At 41.6% G+C, this 17808-nt stretch overlaps 1 protein-coding gene across 4 annotated transcripts in view; it reads right to left on the bottom strand.

The window, feature by feature from the left end:
• The window catches only part of FBXL19 (F-box and leucine rich repeat protein 19), a 287065-nt gene that overhangs the window by 100390 nt on the left and 168867 nt on the right, over nt 1-17808 (bottom strand). The gene's annotated exons all lie outside the window — the stretch shown is intronic.

The raw sequence follows: 17808 nt of genomic DNA, 5'->3' as shown, positions 1-17808 counted from the left end.
ATGCACACATACGTCTATAGAAGTGATTTAGAGGGTTTACTGCACAATTTAAGGAGCAAATAAAATATTTCCAGCATAACTTCTACAGTTACGCTGTATTTCAGGATAAATAATATTTGCAGTTGCATGACACTTATGTGGGTTTGTGTGCTAAGACTAGGGGTGGGCGGTACTTGAAGAGTTTAAGTCCATAGAATTCCATGGAGTTACATAAAAACTCTGACATTTCGCGAAGTTCCGAAGCAAGTGGGCGGAATACAGCACGTCACGCTGTTTAGTACTGGGAGCTTGTTTCACACTGTAAGATTAGCATGAATGGCACCACACAGCACACCAGAGGGTGATGCTTTTTTCTGCCGCTCGAGTAGATTTTCTAATCGAGCGGCAGCTCTCTCAACGCAAACGGTTGGAACCTGCCAGTGTTGAGAAATCTCACTGGGGGCTGTTTTGGTGCCCGAGAATCATGCATGGGGATGCAAATTATCACGCGCCACTTTGATATTTATCAGAGCTATTTGCATTTCTTTCAGTACTGGGAAACCGTGCTCCTCTTAGACCATTAATCAGCACACCTGATGCATTCACCTTCGCAGGCCCATTCTTGACACAGGCATCTACCAAAGAATCCTACCCAGTGTATGAAAATAAACTTGTTTAGAACGTGCTTTACAATTACATTTTGTTTTTTCATTGTTGCCAAAAACATTTTTTTTATATTAGGACATTATTCTCAACACACATTTCTCAAAACATCAACAGACATATCTCCAGTCTCAAGCAAACAATGAACACTAAACAGAGGAAGCGCCTACGGGGGTGTGTGGTGTGGTGTGTGTGTTCACTATGTCACCAACTAATGATAGTTTAAGGCAAGCAGTGAAAGGTGGTATGATGAAACACATCAGCCGAAACGCATCAGTTTGGCTAGAGGAAGGCGTAATGAACTTACGAATCCTACCCCCATGAGTGCTTTTTTCGGTTTGGGTATGGTCACTCCTTGGTAATTGGAGAGTAGGAGTATGAGTATGAGTATGAGTATGAGTATGAGTATGAGTATGAGTATGAGTATGAGTATGAGTATATATATATATATATATATATATATATATATATATATATATATATATATATATATATATATATATATATATATATATATATATATATATAATAATCACTTCGAAAAAAGAAACCGAAGAAAGACACATTAGCTGAAATGAAGGGCTTCTTCCCCTGCGGTAAATGCAAGGCCTGCGCAGGAAGTAAGAGAACGCTAACATATTTGGTACCAGGGGTGGAGATGATTAAGCCCATTAAGAAGTTTCTGACCTGCAGTACACCATTTGCGGTATACTGTCTCGTATGCCCATGTGGTCTCAGATACGTGGGTAGTACGATTCACCCGCTAAAAATCAGAATACTTGAACACCAAAGGGCTATTGAGAAAGTAGATCTCTCATACCCTGTTGCAAGACACTTTGCCGACACACATAACAGAGACAGAAATAAGCTGCAGTATTTTGGACTGGACCATATCCCTGCCAGTGTAAGAGGGGGGACAGGATAAAGCAACTTAGACGCCTGGAGTTTTTGATTTTTGATCAGTTAACATATGTATAAAATATGTGATGATATGCATCTAATTTTGTCAATTAGATCCTTACGGTTTTTACTCTAAATAATGTTGCACTGTTAATATGGCTATAATAGAATAGATGGATGAGTGTGGTAGCTGAGTTACATCTGATACATTATATCCTGGTTGTGTTGGCTAATAAAACATATCATAATAACCCCCAACTAAGATGGGGAAGGGGGTTACTTGCCGATCCACGGCGAGATTCTCAAAGACCTCTTTATGTATATAGGTTCACAATTTATACCATTATTACGTTATATTTGGTTTAAACTGTAATTTTTTGATATGATGCCAATATCCGGGATGATAAGCCGATACACGGCAGGATTGTTTCATACCAGCTCCACAAAGCAATGTCAGGAACGCATATGACATGACAACAGATCTAATTTGCACATTCGAAAATGGCGCGATCTTTTGCCTGTAGAATGTAGTCCCCTTTCTGTGCTATCTTTGCTATGCTATGCACGAGCCATGTGACTTTGTTTTAAATACACTGCTGATCTTCGCGCGAGTATCAACACTGACGAAGCTTTATTGCGAAACGCGTCTGGTGACTCTGTACATTAAATCAAGAGTTTAATCACCAACCTGCTGTTTTCCTAACGCATTGGGAGGAATCTGAGCTACATATACACATACATACATACATATTACCTACTGGCAGTCGCCAGTAGGTATATATAGTTAGGATTTTTTTGAATAGGGATTTCTGAAAATTCTATGTTGAATAACTTTGGCGTTGGACGGAATTGGCTGAAATTCTCAGGAAAATGGCACATTTTGTTTCTGAGCGTCCCCTGAAAGTTTGGGGGGGTTTCGTCAAGCGGGGGCCGAGAAAAAAGGGGGGTCCCAAAATGTGTTTTTAACATTGAGTTTTCCATAGGGCGGTTGGACTCACTTTTAGCTCGAACGGCTGAAGGGATTTCCACAAAACTTGGCAAAATTGTAGGGACTGGTAGTCCGATGTGCCTTTGCTATGTCTCAAGATATATGCTCCAGTGGTTTTTACGAAAATTAACTTTGAAAAATATATATTGGGCTACATTGGGCTATATATATATGTTAGAGCCCAAATGTAGCCCAATGTAGCCCAAAGATGGCCACCAGAGACAAAAGAGCCCAAATGTAGCCCAAATATCAGCCAGATGTAGCCCAACTATAGCCCAATGACAGAATGTCCCAGAGTGTTCTAAAGAACAACTAGAACGCTAACAGTCTTACTTATGACAAAAGTATGGCACACCTGAAGTCATCTTGATTGGAATAAAGTGGTAACACTTAATACATTTAATTTGAAAAGGAACAAAATGAGGGGTTTCATTTTGCCATAGAAATGATCTATATATCTATCTATCTATCTATCTATCTATCTATCTATCTATCTATCTATCTATCTATCTATCTATCTATATATATATATATATATATATATTACCTACTGGCAGTCGCCAGTAGGTATATATAGTTATAATTTTTTTGAATAGGGATTTCTGTAAATTCTATGTTGAATAACTTTGGCGTTGATGGACGGAATTGGCTGACATTTTCAGGAAAATGGCACATTTTGTTTCTGAGCGTCCCCTGAAAGTTTGGGGGGGTTTCGTCAAGCAGGGGCCGAGAAAAAAGGGGGGTCCCAAAACGTGTTTTTAACATTGAGTTTTCCATAGGGCGGTTGGACTCACTTTTAGCTCGAACGGCTGGATGGATTTCTATGAAACTTGGCAAAATTGTAGAGACTGTTTGCCCGATGTGCCTTTGCTAGGTCTCAAGATATGTGCTCCAGTGGATTTTGAGAAATTAACGTTCAAAAAAGTATATATATCTGTGACAGCGTCCCGGTTAGCGTACCAGACGCGTAACGGAACTTCGCGAGGAGAAGCGGATTGGCTCTCCGGTGACTGTCAACATTCTAAACAGTCCGGAGCGGCCGCCATCTTGTCTCTCGGTAGGATCGAGAGACAAGAGGTGGAAATAAACGAAGGGGGAAATGAATGAAAGGGGGCAAGGTAGACCCCTCCTGACCCCCTAGGATTGATGTGGGGGCTATTAAAGGGCCCCGCGGGGGAAAAAAAAAAAAAAAAATTTAGATTTTTCGCGGTGGAAGCTCTACCCGGTACGCGAACCGGGTAGCTCAGCGGTAGCGTAACGGGAGTCCGCCATCTTGTGTTTCGGACGAATTTAGTCACAAGATGGAGGATAAACAATGTTGGGAATGGGTATAAAGGGGCACGGGAGACATATCCTGACCCCCTAGGTTTTCTGAGGGTGGCTGAGGAGGCCCATATATGTAAAAAAAAAAAAAAAATTCGCACGGTTAGCGCCCGGTCCGCGCACCGGGTAGCGTTCCGGAAAGCGTAACAAGGGGAAAACCAAGGGAAATATTAAAATAATATTTTAGAGTGCTTTGAGGTAGGGTAGCTCTGAATAGAGCTATTGTGTTGTGTGGGTGATGTAAGTACCAACATGTAGGTACCAATGAAGAGTCTAAAATTCAATGTACACCGTCTCCTCTGTAGATATTTTGTATGTTCTAATATGGGTTATTTAAATGTAAATGTGTGGAAAAGCACTTCATGCTTTAAAGCAATTGTAATTTTGAACTGATTGTTCTTTCCTCTTAGTCCTCCTCTTTGTTTTTTTTCCCCCACACTCTTCTTTAGCATGATAGTTGATAAATTCGTTCCCTCAAAAAATTTATATACATAAAAAAATTATATTAAATACATATAAAATATACTTTTCCTTTAAAAGAAGAATACATTTTACAGCTTTTGATATTTGCTATTAAAAAAACATTGAAATTCACTGAAAAAACCATAGGATATAGACCGTATATAGTTAGGAATTAGCATTTACAAAACCTTGAAAATTCACTGAAAAAAACCATAGGTTATAGACCATATATAGTTAGGAATTAGCATTTACAAAACCTTATTTTACTCACACAAAACCATTGAAATTCGCATATATAGTTAGTTGCACTAACTATAGATCGCGCACCCGCAATCCACTGCTGATCATGTCACATATTACATCATTCATGACATGGTCAGTGACATCACTGATGACATCTCAAATGACATCACTGATGACATCACTGATGACAACATCCAGTGACTGTATGTTTCTGTAAAGTTAAAATATGTCTTACATATTGAAGAATGAGTGGATGTAGAAGTGTCTGGATGAAGGATTTAGTAGGTGCATGACTGACTGTATGAGTGAGTGATTAAATGTGTCTCACTGAGTGCATGGGTTAGTGACTAAACTGTCTTAATTTGTGCATCATTATGTCTGTTGTTCTGTAAACTGCTGCATGTGTTGATCAGTAGCTATATGAGTAACTATATGGGTTATTGATTGGTTGCCCAAGTATTTGTATGGGAGACTGAGTGTGGGTGGCTGGGAGGTGTATGACTCTGTGCATAGATGTGTGAGCAGTTGATTCACTAGATGTATGGGTTCAAAAGTGCATGTGGAAACAGCTGTATGGGCGGTTGACTGTGTGCATGAGTGTATTGGTGAGTGAATGGATATCTCAGTGCTACATGTCAAAGTAAGTACATATGTAAAACACAGTACATGTGAGAGTTGACATATATAAATAACTGTGCATAAGAGCCAGTGAATGTGTGAGTGGCTGTATGGATCATTGTGAACTTGTATCAGGGATTGTATAAGAGAGTAAATATGTGTTAGTATATGTTTGAATAAGTAAGGTGTGAATAACTGTATAGTTGAGGAAATGGAGGTGTGATTGATTCTTTGCATGACTGACTAGGTGTGTGAGTAACTCCATGGATGAGTGACAGTCTGTGAGTGTCTGTTTACACAGTGTATCTAAGGTTATATTAGAGTCTGAAGAGGTTCATCGTATTATCACGTGAATGATGTCATCAGTGATGTGATCAGTAATGTCATTTGAGATGTCATTTGAGATGTCATCAGTGATGTCATTTGAGATGTCATCAGTGATGTCATTTGAGATGTCATCAGTGATGTCATCAGTGATGTCACTGACCATGTCATGAATGATGTAATATGTGACATGATCAGCAGTGGATTGCAGGTGCGCGATATATAGTTAGTGCAACTAACTATATATGCGAATTTCAATGGTTTTGTGTGAGTAAAATAAGGTTTTGTAAATGCTAATTCCTAACTATATATGGTCTATAACCCATGGTTTTTTCAGTGAATATATATATATATATATATATATATATATATATATATATATATATATATATATATACACACACACACACCTGCATAGAGCGCAAATCACTTGGTGTAAATTAACCCCTTGCATAACCTACCCGAGACATCCACAGTGTATTCTGGGTCTTGCAGTCCAGGTGAAATCGGAGGACAAGCAACAGGTGTGCAGACTTCGTTGGGGGCGGAGCCGGTTTAAACTCTTAAATAGGTGGCAGGACTCTGGAGAGCAAAGGACAGTATTATGACTATTTGGGCGCTGAGGACGGCTCACTAATGCCGAAATGCATTCGCCTGTCATATTATGCGAATAAATGGCTTCCCTGGTTATCTCCTGCTGTGGCCTCCGCTTTCTTTTCCGAGAGGAAGGTTTTTGCCACAATTTTCGCGTCGGCCAGAGACGTGCTACGGAGGCCCCTCCTCTACCAAGTGGCCCAGACTTTACTGGCTTCCTACCTTAATTAGTTTAGCTTTTCCGAGGGATCGGACAGCCTGGGCCCACCTTGGTGATAGGGGAGAAGCAGGCGGTTGTGAAGTATTCCACTTCACACAGGGCGGCGAGCACTGTCTCTCTGCCCCCGCTGACATGTTTCCCTGGAATTAAGGCTGGAGCAGTTGGGGACCGGAGGAGGCTTCATCCGCATAACAACAAGCAAGTAAACCTGCTTTCACTTTGCGCAGTGTCCTGCATCGAGCGCAAATCACTTGGTGTAAGTTAACCCCTTGCATAACCTACCCGAGACATCCACAGTGTATTCTGGGTCTTGCAGTCCAGGTGAAATCGGAGGACAAGCAACAGGTGTACAGACTTCGTTAGGGGCGGAGCCTGTTTAAACTCTTAAATAGGTGGCAGGACTCTGGAGAGCAAAGGACAGTATTATGACTATTTGGGCACTGAGGAAGGCTCACTAATGCCGAAATGCATTCGCCTGTCATATTATGCGAATAAATGGCTTCCCTGGTTATCCCCTGCTGTGGCCTCCGCTTTCTTTTCCAAGAGGAAGGTTTTTTCCACATATATATATATATATACACACACACACACACACATACATATATACTGTGAAGCTCGCTCCTCGCACAATTCCCGGGATCAGTGAAGAAACGAGCGTAGACCCAGATTCAGTGCCAGTTTAATTTATTTAGAAACACCACCAGCCGCCATCACAACGCGTTTCGGCAGATCCCTGCCTTGATCACATATATATCTACACACACACACATATATATATATATATATATATATATATATATATATATATATATATATATATATATATATATATATATATATATATATATATATTTCCGCGACTGCCTTCACTCGCATTTCGCCACCATTATGGAAGGACACCGAGCTCACACCAGGTAGTAGATTGCAGAAGTCTTTTTTCTTTTCATTTTCTTAGATGCAAAGTGCAAACAGTGCAAAAAACATAAGAGACACAAAACTATCTACATGTTTCGGCCTGAGGCCTTCGTACACATACACATTCACTGAAAAAAGCACAAAGGATACAGCAGGGACGTTATAGCTGAGTTTAGATTTCACTCGTACAAAACCATTGAAATTTAGCAGTCATAGTTACCCGACTAAACCATAACTTAAGACCCCAAAATGCACTGCTCATGACCTCGCATATTACGTCACTCAAATGTCCCTGTAACCTTTATCTTTTTTAGTGACTATATACACACACACATATATGTTACACATACATACCTATACACATGACCCAGACATACTAAGAACTTTTGTACTGTGTGTTTATAATATGCAACCCGCAGCTTTGTTTCATGTATATTACGTGCAAGGGTCTGCAAAACTGTAAGTTATATTCAAAGGCACTGGTCCCCTCTGCATATATTATATGTAAGCGGCTGCTGGAACATGTGCGTGTATGCTAGATATTTATTTTATATAGGTTGCTTTGCGGTGTCTATATTTAATACATATGGGGCTTCTGTGATATGTGCATGATAAAAAAGGCTTGTTACACAGTTTGTGTATTATATATAAGGAGCAGCACTACACTAGGTTTATTCTAATGGTGGCACATAAAAGCACTTTAGTGATGTGTGTGATATTGTCAAGGACCTGCTTTATTGTATGTAAATTATAAGGTGGGATATACTGTGTATAACCATCAACTTCTAGCTCTATCTGTATCGGTTTTACTGTGTGTGATACAGACATGTAGCTAATAGACTTCTGTACAGTATGCAAATTATAAGGGATGGTTCACTATTTTTTTAGTGTACTCATGTTGGTAGCAATGCTGTATTCTGTGCAGTTTGCATAATAGGACTGCTGTGCTCTGTGTTGATTACTCATGACACTGTGTGTACTATATGTGAGGGACTAGGTGTATTTTGTTTAGAGAAGGGCAGCACAAGCTCATATACACAACACCCATGTATGTGATGCAGTGAATGTGCAACCTACTTAATGGTCTTTCCACACTGTGCGATTATAGATAAAATAGTTGTACGGCTGTTCTATATGTTATTTTATTAAAGAGTTTTATATAGCGCTAACTAGACCCGAGGTTATCAGATATCAGAGCGCTTTACAAGAGTACCAGTTGCGTTACAGACTGACGTATTCATTTTTGGTAGGCAATAGATTAATTGATTTGCCCAGGATGACGGGATGTTGAGCGTCGTTGCAGAGACGCGAACCCGGTTTCCCAGCTTCGAGGTCAACCGCTCAAGCCAAGCTTTCCATCGAGGGGGTGCTTTAATAATCTGTTTATTACATAGAAAAGGGATGATGCTTGTATACATTATAAGTAAGCCCACTGTTATATGCGTGTGTATAATCTAAATCAGAAGGCTGCTTAGCTGTGTGCACCGTCTTTAAGGGGGGCTGCTGTACTGGCAGACCATGCATGAAGGGAGGGGGGTGTCCGAAATTATGAGGACTGCGGAGCCTCAACCCGGACATTGAAAATGACAGCTCTGAATAGGAGCAAGCTGCGAACTCCCGTTCAACTGTAAGATAGTCAACTCTTAACAAGCATTGGCATAGCCAATAGGTCTCGCTTTTGGGACCTTATAAGTATTTAGTAATGCAGCACAATATCCTTGGAGCATCAACATCAACTGTTGCATGGCTAAACACTTTTAAGGTCCCAAAGGCAAGACATATTTGCTATGCCAATGCTTGTTTTTCCTGGCGGACAACCAAGCCTAAGGAGGGGGGAAACTAGACAGATGTAAGTATCAACCCAAACCTACAATGGAACCTTTCTAGTACAGCCCCAACCTCAAAAGGAGAGAAGGGGAAGGGGTGTAGAATCTGCAGAAGATGGATTATACACCATAAGGAAAATGCTACTTACCAGTATGCATCTGTTCTTGGCATGTAGAGCTGCAGAGTTGCACACTATGCATAGATTGCCACCTAGTGTTGGGCCCGGATGTTTGCAGTTTGTTTTGTTGTAGAAAAGTCTTTGGAAGTCACGGGATAGGTGACTCCTCCTTTGGATGATACTCTGCATGGTCATTGGCTCCATCCCCAGATTGTTTTTCGCCATTAGGGAAGTGATGGAGCTGTATAAGAGATAGATGTCCATGTGGTATGTATCTAATTAAGATAATACTGGAACAGATAAAGGTAGCCGGTGGAGGCGGGTGGGCGTGTGTAATTCTGCAGCTCTACATGCCAAGAACAGATGCATACTGGTAAGTAGCATTTTCCGTTCGAGGCATATGAGCTGCAGATTGCACACTATGCATAGATTACATAGCAGTTGAAACACCTAGCGGCGACCACCAGTATCTGTTGCAGTTGTTTGAAACAGAGTTTTTAGTACAGCCTGGCCCACAGCGGCTTGTTGTTTAGTTTGCACATCTACACAGTAATGCTTTGTGAATGTGTGCGGTGTAGACCATGTAGCTGCTTTGCATATGTCATCTAGGGGAATGTTCCCTAAGAATGCCATTGAAGCCCCTATCTTCCTGGTAGAATGGGCTTTTGGCGGGATTTTTAATGTGCGTTTGGCTTTTTGATAACATATTTGTATACATTTAACAATCCACCTAGCGATCCCTGACTTTGAAATGGGATTGCCTTTATGTGGCGGTGAGAAAGACACAAAAAGTTGTTTTGTTTTACGAAAAGGTTGTGTCCTTTCAATGTAGTACAGTAATGCTCTCTTGACATCTAGAGTGTGTAGAGCTTTTTCTGCGACTGTTTGAGGCTGCGAGAAAAATACGGGCAGCTCAACAGATTGATTTAGATGAAAAGGGGAAATTACTTTTGGAAGGAATTTAGGATTAGTACGAAGAACCACTTTGTTATGATACATTTGCAGAAAGGGTTCCTGAATGGTAAATGCTTGTAGTTCACTAACCCTTCTGAGAGAGGTAATGTCTACTAGGAAAGCTACTTTCCAGTTTAGAAATTGCAATCCGCATTTATGTAATGGTTCAAAGGGAGGTCCCATCAACCTTGTGAGAACCACATTTAGATTCCACACTGGTGCAGGTGGCGTTTTGGGAGGAATTATTCTTTTGAGTCCTTCCATGAAAGCTTTAATAGCTGGCACTCTAAAAAGAGGTAGATGTTGCCTATTTTGCAAGTATGCCGCAATGGCCGCAAGGTGTAACCTGATAGACGTGAAGGCTAAGTTACACTTTTGAAGGTGTAATAAATATCCAATGATGTGTTGAATAGACATGTCTAAAGGATTAATTTGGTTGTTCTGGCAGTATATGACAAACCTTTTCCACTTAGCAGCGTAACATGCTCTAGTGGTGGGGCGTCTAGCTTCTTTGATAACGTTCATACATTCTGGGGGAAGGTTGAGATAACCAAACTATGACCTCAGGAGCCAGATCGCTAGGTTGAGCTGAGCTGGATGTGTCTGACCACTCTATGGTTCTGCGTTAATAGGCGTGGAGATAGGTTTAGTTTTTGGTGTGGTACTACAGACATTTGCAACAGCATGGTGTACCATGATTGTTTGGCCCAAGTTGGAGCGGTTAGGATGAGCGTTAGGGAATGTTGCTGTAGTTTGCGTACCACTAATGGAAGTAGTGGGAGAGGAGGAAAAGCGTACGCAAATAGTTTTGACCAGTTCATCCATATCGCATTGCCTTTGGACAATGGGTGTGGGTATCTGGCGGCAAAGTTTGGGCAATCTGCATTTTCGTGGGCGGCAGAGAGGTCTATTTGAGGTTGTCCCCACATTTGAAAGAACGGATGAAGGACTTGTGGATGAAGTTCCCGTTCGTGGATTAGCAGAGTTTGTCGACTTAGCAGATCTGCCATAGGGTTTTGAACTCCTGGGACGTGTTGGGCTAATAGAAAGATCTTTAGTGGTATAGCCCATCTCCATATCTGCTGTGCTAACTGAGAGAGCTGCGGAGAGTCTGTCCCTCCTTGTTTGTTTATGTAGTACATAGCGGTCATATTGTCTGTGCGGACTAAGACAGCTTTGCCTGACACTTGAGTTTGAAAAGCTTTTAGGGCTAGAAACACAGCTAGTAACTCTAGGTGGTTGATGTGGAGTAGCTTTTGTTGCGGTGTCCACCTGCCTTGCATGGTGTGATGTAGGAGGTGGGCTCCCCAGCCAGAGAGCGATCCGTCCGCTGTCAAGACTATTTGAGGAACTGGCTCTAGAAACGGTCGCCCTCGGTCGCCCTTTGGAAAGGTTTTTGGTGTTCCACCATTGCAGAGAACGATGAGTCCGACCGTCTACCAACACTAGGTCTGTAAGTTGACCTTGAGCCTGGTTCCATTGGCGTGCTAGGCACTCTTGAAGTGGACGCATTTGCAGTCTTGCCTGAGGTACAATGAATATGCAAGATGCCATCATTCTTATCAGTTGCATGAACACTCGAGCTGGTAGCAAGTGTTGCGGCTTGAATTTTGTTAGAAGAGTTTGTACGCTTGTTATCCTTGCTGGAGAGGGATATGCTAGGGTTAGTTGGGTGTTTATTGTAGCGCCGAGATACTGTTGTATGTGTGAGGGTTGTAGATGCGACTTGGTGTGATTTACTGTGAATCCCAAGTCGTGAAGCAGTTGAATGGTAGTGTGAGTGTGTTGTACACACTGGATGTATGAGCTGGCTTTTATGAGCCAATCGTCCAGATATGGGAAGGCATGAATGTGCTGTCTTCTTAAGTGTGCTGCTACTACTGCTAGGCATTTGGTAAACACCCTTGGCGCTGTTGTGACTCCGAATTGGAGCACTTTGAACTGGTAGTGCTGCCCGTCTAGCACAAATCTGAGATATTTTCTGTGCGCTGCGTTGATGGGAATTTGAAAGTAGGCGTCCTTGAGATCTAGAGTGGCAAGGCAGTCGTTTAGTACCAGTAGTGGAAGGACCTGTTGAAGTGTGACCATATGGAAATGGTCCGACTGAATGTAGACATTTAGAGGTCTGAGGTCTAGGATGGGTCTTAGAGACCCGTCCTTTTTTGGTATTAGGAAATACATTGAGTATACTCCTTTGTTTTTTTTGGTGCTGTGGAACTATTTCTATTGCATTTTTCTGCAGGAGTGATAGTACCTCTTGTGATGTATTCCTATAGGTTCTGAATCGATCCCCCTATTCCTGACCCTATTCTGGTTAAACAAACCAACAAGTTAACTAGCAGTCAGCCCATGAGGCAGAAAACCCCCATGATGCAGATACCGTTATCTGACGCAGTCACACTACGGCACAGGAACGTGTTATCTGATTAGGTCATAACGCTTGCGATCTAATTAGACAAGCGATATTCCTCCAGCCCCTGATAAGGCATACGGAGTTCTCATAACAAATCAAACCTATGACAACCTGGGCAAAACCCTGCGGCCATTGTTTTGATTTCACCGAGAACTTCAGCAAAAGAATGTGCTAACGAGCAAGTCGTATGACATCCTTATTGACGTATCTATGTCCATCCTTACGTCAATCTCGGCACCTTAAAGGTATAAATATTACCGATATTGCCCTATGCAAACACACGCGGTGGTGACGAGACGGAGCAGCCATACTTGCCGAAGCCCAGAGCAGAGCAGACCCCGCTGGCACAGCCCCGCCTTCCTGACGCGCTGAGAACGAGACGCGCTGCTTTCTCCTGCCGAGAGATCCAGCACCGGCGCTTCCGGGTAGCCCTCGCAGGCAGCCTGGAATATCGAGACCAGAGAGAGAGATACCATCCCTCATTCATCCTTAATTCCAGGTACAGAACTGAACAACCCCTTGCAGATAATTCTTTAGTTATTCACTAGGCAAAAACAAACTTAACTTAAACTGTAACTTTCTATTCCCGCCACGTATTAGGCTTAGGTCAGGTACACGGGGTAGGCGTATTTAGAAACACCAGTTGAGTACGTTTAGTCAAATGTATATGTGTATATAATATATTTTATTCATTTTAAAACATCTTATGGCTTAGAAACCATATCAATGTTTTTACAGTATTATTTTATACTTCTGCTTTTAATGTATGCACTTTACTTAACTATAAGTATTGCAATAATATCGATCCATTTCTCTTGTATGAGAAAAGAGACTGATCAATAAATAACACCTTTTTATTGAACACGCCCGTCTCTTCCTTTTCTCTACATTCTGATGAGACTAAGAATGCACGTACTGACTGAGTAAAATAAATTGCCTTTTGTTCACACGACTCTCGAGATACACTCTTGATTAGGGGAAAGCAAAGTTGTCATGTTCTATGGTTGTCAGAAACTAAATCCCTTCTTGTCTAATCAGGGAAGTTAATTCCTTCCTGAACATTCGAGAAAGTTTCTAGTGAACTCTGAGCTAGCTGGCAAACCCAAAACTTTAAGTCTAATATCGTCAGTAGTAGACCTAGTTAACGTCTGGTCTAGGCCTTTACTATTGAAGGTATTATTCCAATGCGCAGAGCCTATTGGGATAATAGGAACTACACTACATGGCGCCCAACGTGGTTGGAAAGGGCGATAAAACTAACGTAAGACATTTAAAGTAACTCAGTCGTGCTTTCTCACTCAGACCCCTTTCTCCCATAATACTCCAAAGACGTCTGGAGTGGGTAAAAGGTCATATCCGCCAGACCTCGCAGGAGGGAACTCCTATGTATGGTTCTTGGTATAGTCAACGTTGAAGGATACACTGTTCCAAAATATTGTGCATCTAATCTTTGTTTCCATAAGAAACCTGATCTGCAAACAAACAAAATAACCATCCTGTCGGTAAAATGGTAGACAGTGATGAAGAAAGAGAGGCAGTTAGATTAGCAACTGAACTCGCAGCAGCTGATGCTACCATACAGGAAGCAGACCCGGATATAATACTCATCCCGGTCATTAAAAGGAAATCTATAACCATAAAACTTATAGAAAATGGACTGACACCTAGAGGTGGTACAGTCATATTCGTAATTGAGGCACACTAATATCGGCAGACAGAGGTATACTATTCATGGATAAATTTTCCAGCAGCAAATCCTGTAACAAAGTACTTCCACTATTACAAAATAGAGGAACCTCCTGAAACGTACACTCCTTTCGAGGAGGTGGAAGTATCACTCAAATTTCAAGAGCATTTGCTCTTATTTGATGGCGCCCTAAAACATAATAATCACATCACCAGGCTCGGTCCTTTAGGTAGACCAGGAGCAACGTGGCCGGTCCTAGCCGGATACACACCACATCCAGACATCGACGGGATGTCTGCAGCTAACCTATTAACACAGCTAAAACAATTAATAAAAATACATAGACAATTAGTCCAGTATGTGATGCGGACTTCAACAATTCAGCCAGCGATTAAACTCCCACAGCTGACCCCTCACCAGGGGAACACAAATAAAATTACACCACAGAACATCCAGTCCTGCCTAGGTAAAGTACCGGCTAAACGGGAACAAATACCATTCTGGCTAGCGCAGAAAATCACCCAAATAGAGGCGGTGTTTCCAGACACCACCCCGCTAGAAAAGCACAGGATTCTGACTGTCTTCCAATGGGAATCGCACCACACATTGAGGACTGTGACACTTGGGGTACAGTCTTTGCTTCCATCTACACAAAAACGCACGGTGTTCCATCCATTTCGGTAATACCAGATGTGCTAAAACAAATTCAAGACGAATACGGTCCAGAACCCGCTTTAACTCTTGGTATGAAATTACTAAAAGACTTCAAGCAGGTCTCGGCTATATTATTAGCCAACATAAAGGGAGAAGCAGCAAATGTGGCGATCCGCCAGAGGTTAAAGGAAACAGATATAGCAGACCAACCAGCTGAAATTGCCAGAATCATAGAAAAATCCTATGAGGAACTAGGTAGAGATAGTTTAGGTGGAATACCAGTAAAACCACAACTAATTGAAAGTCCTGAAAAAATATTTTTTAATAATAATTCAACATCACAGAAAAAGAGCTGGGATGGAAACAAACAATCCAATCCCAAAGAAAAGAAATTCCAGTCCAGAGGAAGGTCTCCTAGGCGAAGAGAGAAATCTCCGAACCAAAGACACAGGTCGCCCCAGAGTGACCCCTCTGGGAAAAGATATAACCTTAGAAATAGGGATAATATAAAAAAGCCTGATAGATAAAGACATTGATACACGTCCCTCTCAATCTTTTCAGACTTCCTCGCAGAAATCGGAAAGAAGAGGACGATCAGAACAAAGAGAAGAGCACGCCAAGTCCAAAGACAAGGAACCTGCTCAGCTAAAAAAGAAATTACAATTTCCAAAGAAGAAGGTAGCCAGCATTAAAATAGTTAACAATGCCGAGAATTCTGAGGACACAACTGAAAAACGGGGAATGGGCTCAGACAATGCTAGACAGCGCAGCAGAAGTGAGCATAGCTCGCAAAGTCGTTATGAATCATCTGGAGACAGTGGACACGAATGAATATCTTCAAGTGGAAACTGCAGACACCAGAGTTAGCAAACCTCACAAAATATACGAAATAACATTACGTATAGAGGGAGATAAGACTAGAAAAATAAGGGGACTATTTTGGGATAATCTCTCCAAGGGCTATGATATCCTTCTAGCTGAAAAAGACTGGCCACCAGAGTTTGTCAGGGATTGCCCTCATGGCGAAGAAGTAATTATGCCTGCCTTCTCAAATCATATCCCAATTCATAAAAAATACACACTTGCTAGAAAGTGGGCAGTGGCTCTAGCTCCTGCTTTATATAAAAATCACGTGGGATGGGATGAGGACTCTCCTCCTCACAAAATCCAGTTAAAATCACAACCTACTGCACAAAGGCAGTACCCAATTAAGCAAGAAGCTAAAAAACAGGTAAAAGAAATACTAGATCAGCTAGAATACCAGGGGGTGATTGAAACTTGCACCTCACAAATGAACAACCCTTTGTTTCCGGTCTCCAAACCAGACAATTCATATCGTCTAGTTTTGGATTACCGACACCTTAACACATGTTGCAAAACTTTTGCAGTGCAAAATTCGCATAGTGCTGCACTAATGAATAACATAGTGCGCAAAAAATACAAAACAACATTAGACATCTCTAATGGATTCTTTTGTCAAAACATAGCACCAGAGAGCAGATATTTGTCTGCGTTCTCAATAAATGGCACTCAAAAACAATTCTGTCGGTTAGCCCAGGGGTACAAGAACAGCCCGAGAGTATTCTCAGCGAGAGTAACAGAATTACTACAAATATATGATGAAGCATTATCTTATGTCGACGACATTTACTTAACAGATGACTTGGAGACTCACTTGAAGAGAGTGAACACCATAATACTTGGGTTCGCAGCAGAGGGTTACAAATTCAACTTTAAAAAATCCAGAATTGCCCATCTGACAGTCCTGTTCTTAGGATATGAATTATCAAATATAGCCTGGCTGACAATTTTCTAGAAAAATGTGCCGTACTCCAGAACTAGAAGAATTAAAAAATCTAGAATATGAGAAAACATTCCCTCTGCCAATCGACATTCTGCCTTTACGACATTACGCCTGTGTAATTTATACAGACGGACATGCTCAACCCCCCGTTTGGGGAGAACAGGCATACAACCCCACATGTGGGATTACAAAAGAAGTGTGGCGCGGAGGTAAACTAAAACCTCTATTAACAAAAACACACTCAGTAGAAACTAATTCAGAACAACAAACTGAAATACTAGCATTGAAAATGGCGCTAGATAATGCAGATCGCGAATTCCCGACACTTATAGTGTCAGATTCATATTACTGCGTCAAATCATATAACAAGGATTTGCAGACATGGATTCAAAAAGGTTACAAAGATGACACAGATGCACCAATAAAGCAGAAACTGCTCTGGGAACAAATAGCTCTTTTACAAAAAGAGCTACCAAGGGCTCACGTGACACACTCACTGAGTCATCAGCGTGATGGCGTTCACGTTGCAGGGAATTCATTGGCTGACACAGCCGCAGCGGCAGCCACTAAATCGGCTCCCGTAGTTCGAAAAAAGCGTACATTAAAATACATTGACGGTGAAACAGTGCTGGCGGTGAAAACGTCATCAAAAGGCGACTGCTCAGCGCTACCGATCAACTATCCACTCAATTATACATACATAATCGATGCAAACTCCGTCCCTTTTGCTCGAATCCCTGGAGTGGGGGATAGAGTGATTCCAAACATGGACAGGAGAAACTTGTTAATCGCAGACGCACATATGGGCGAGGGTCTCAGACACCTCAAACTAAAAGATTCTCTGGAAGAATTACAATCACGGTACTGGTGGCCAGGCATGAGCCTGCGTCACACCATGTTTGTAAAAAACTGCCCAAACTGCAACAGAGATCGCAGTGGGGAGAGAAACAGTTTAATACCTCGTCGTTTTACTCCAGAAAAAATCAAGAGTAAAAAGGAAGGCTTGCGATTAACATATACAGGCTAGTTTCCACTTATAATGTAGATCACCAGCACTCGGCTGACGTCGGGACTGTTATACAAAGATTTGCGAGTCTAAATGGCATATACGCTAAGAGCATG

This window comes from Lissotriton helveticus, chromosome 7, assembly GCF_964261635.1.
Source record: "Lissotriton helveticus chromosome 7, aLisHel1.1, whole genome shotgun sequence".
Lineage (NCBI taxonomy): Eukaryota > Metazoa > Chordata > Amphibia > Caudata > Salamandridae > Lissotriton > Lissotriton helveticus.
The sequence above is the reverse complement of the archived record's forward strand: the minus strand, read 5'-3'. Positions and strand labels throughout refer to the sequence as shown.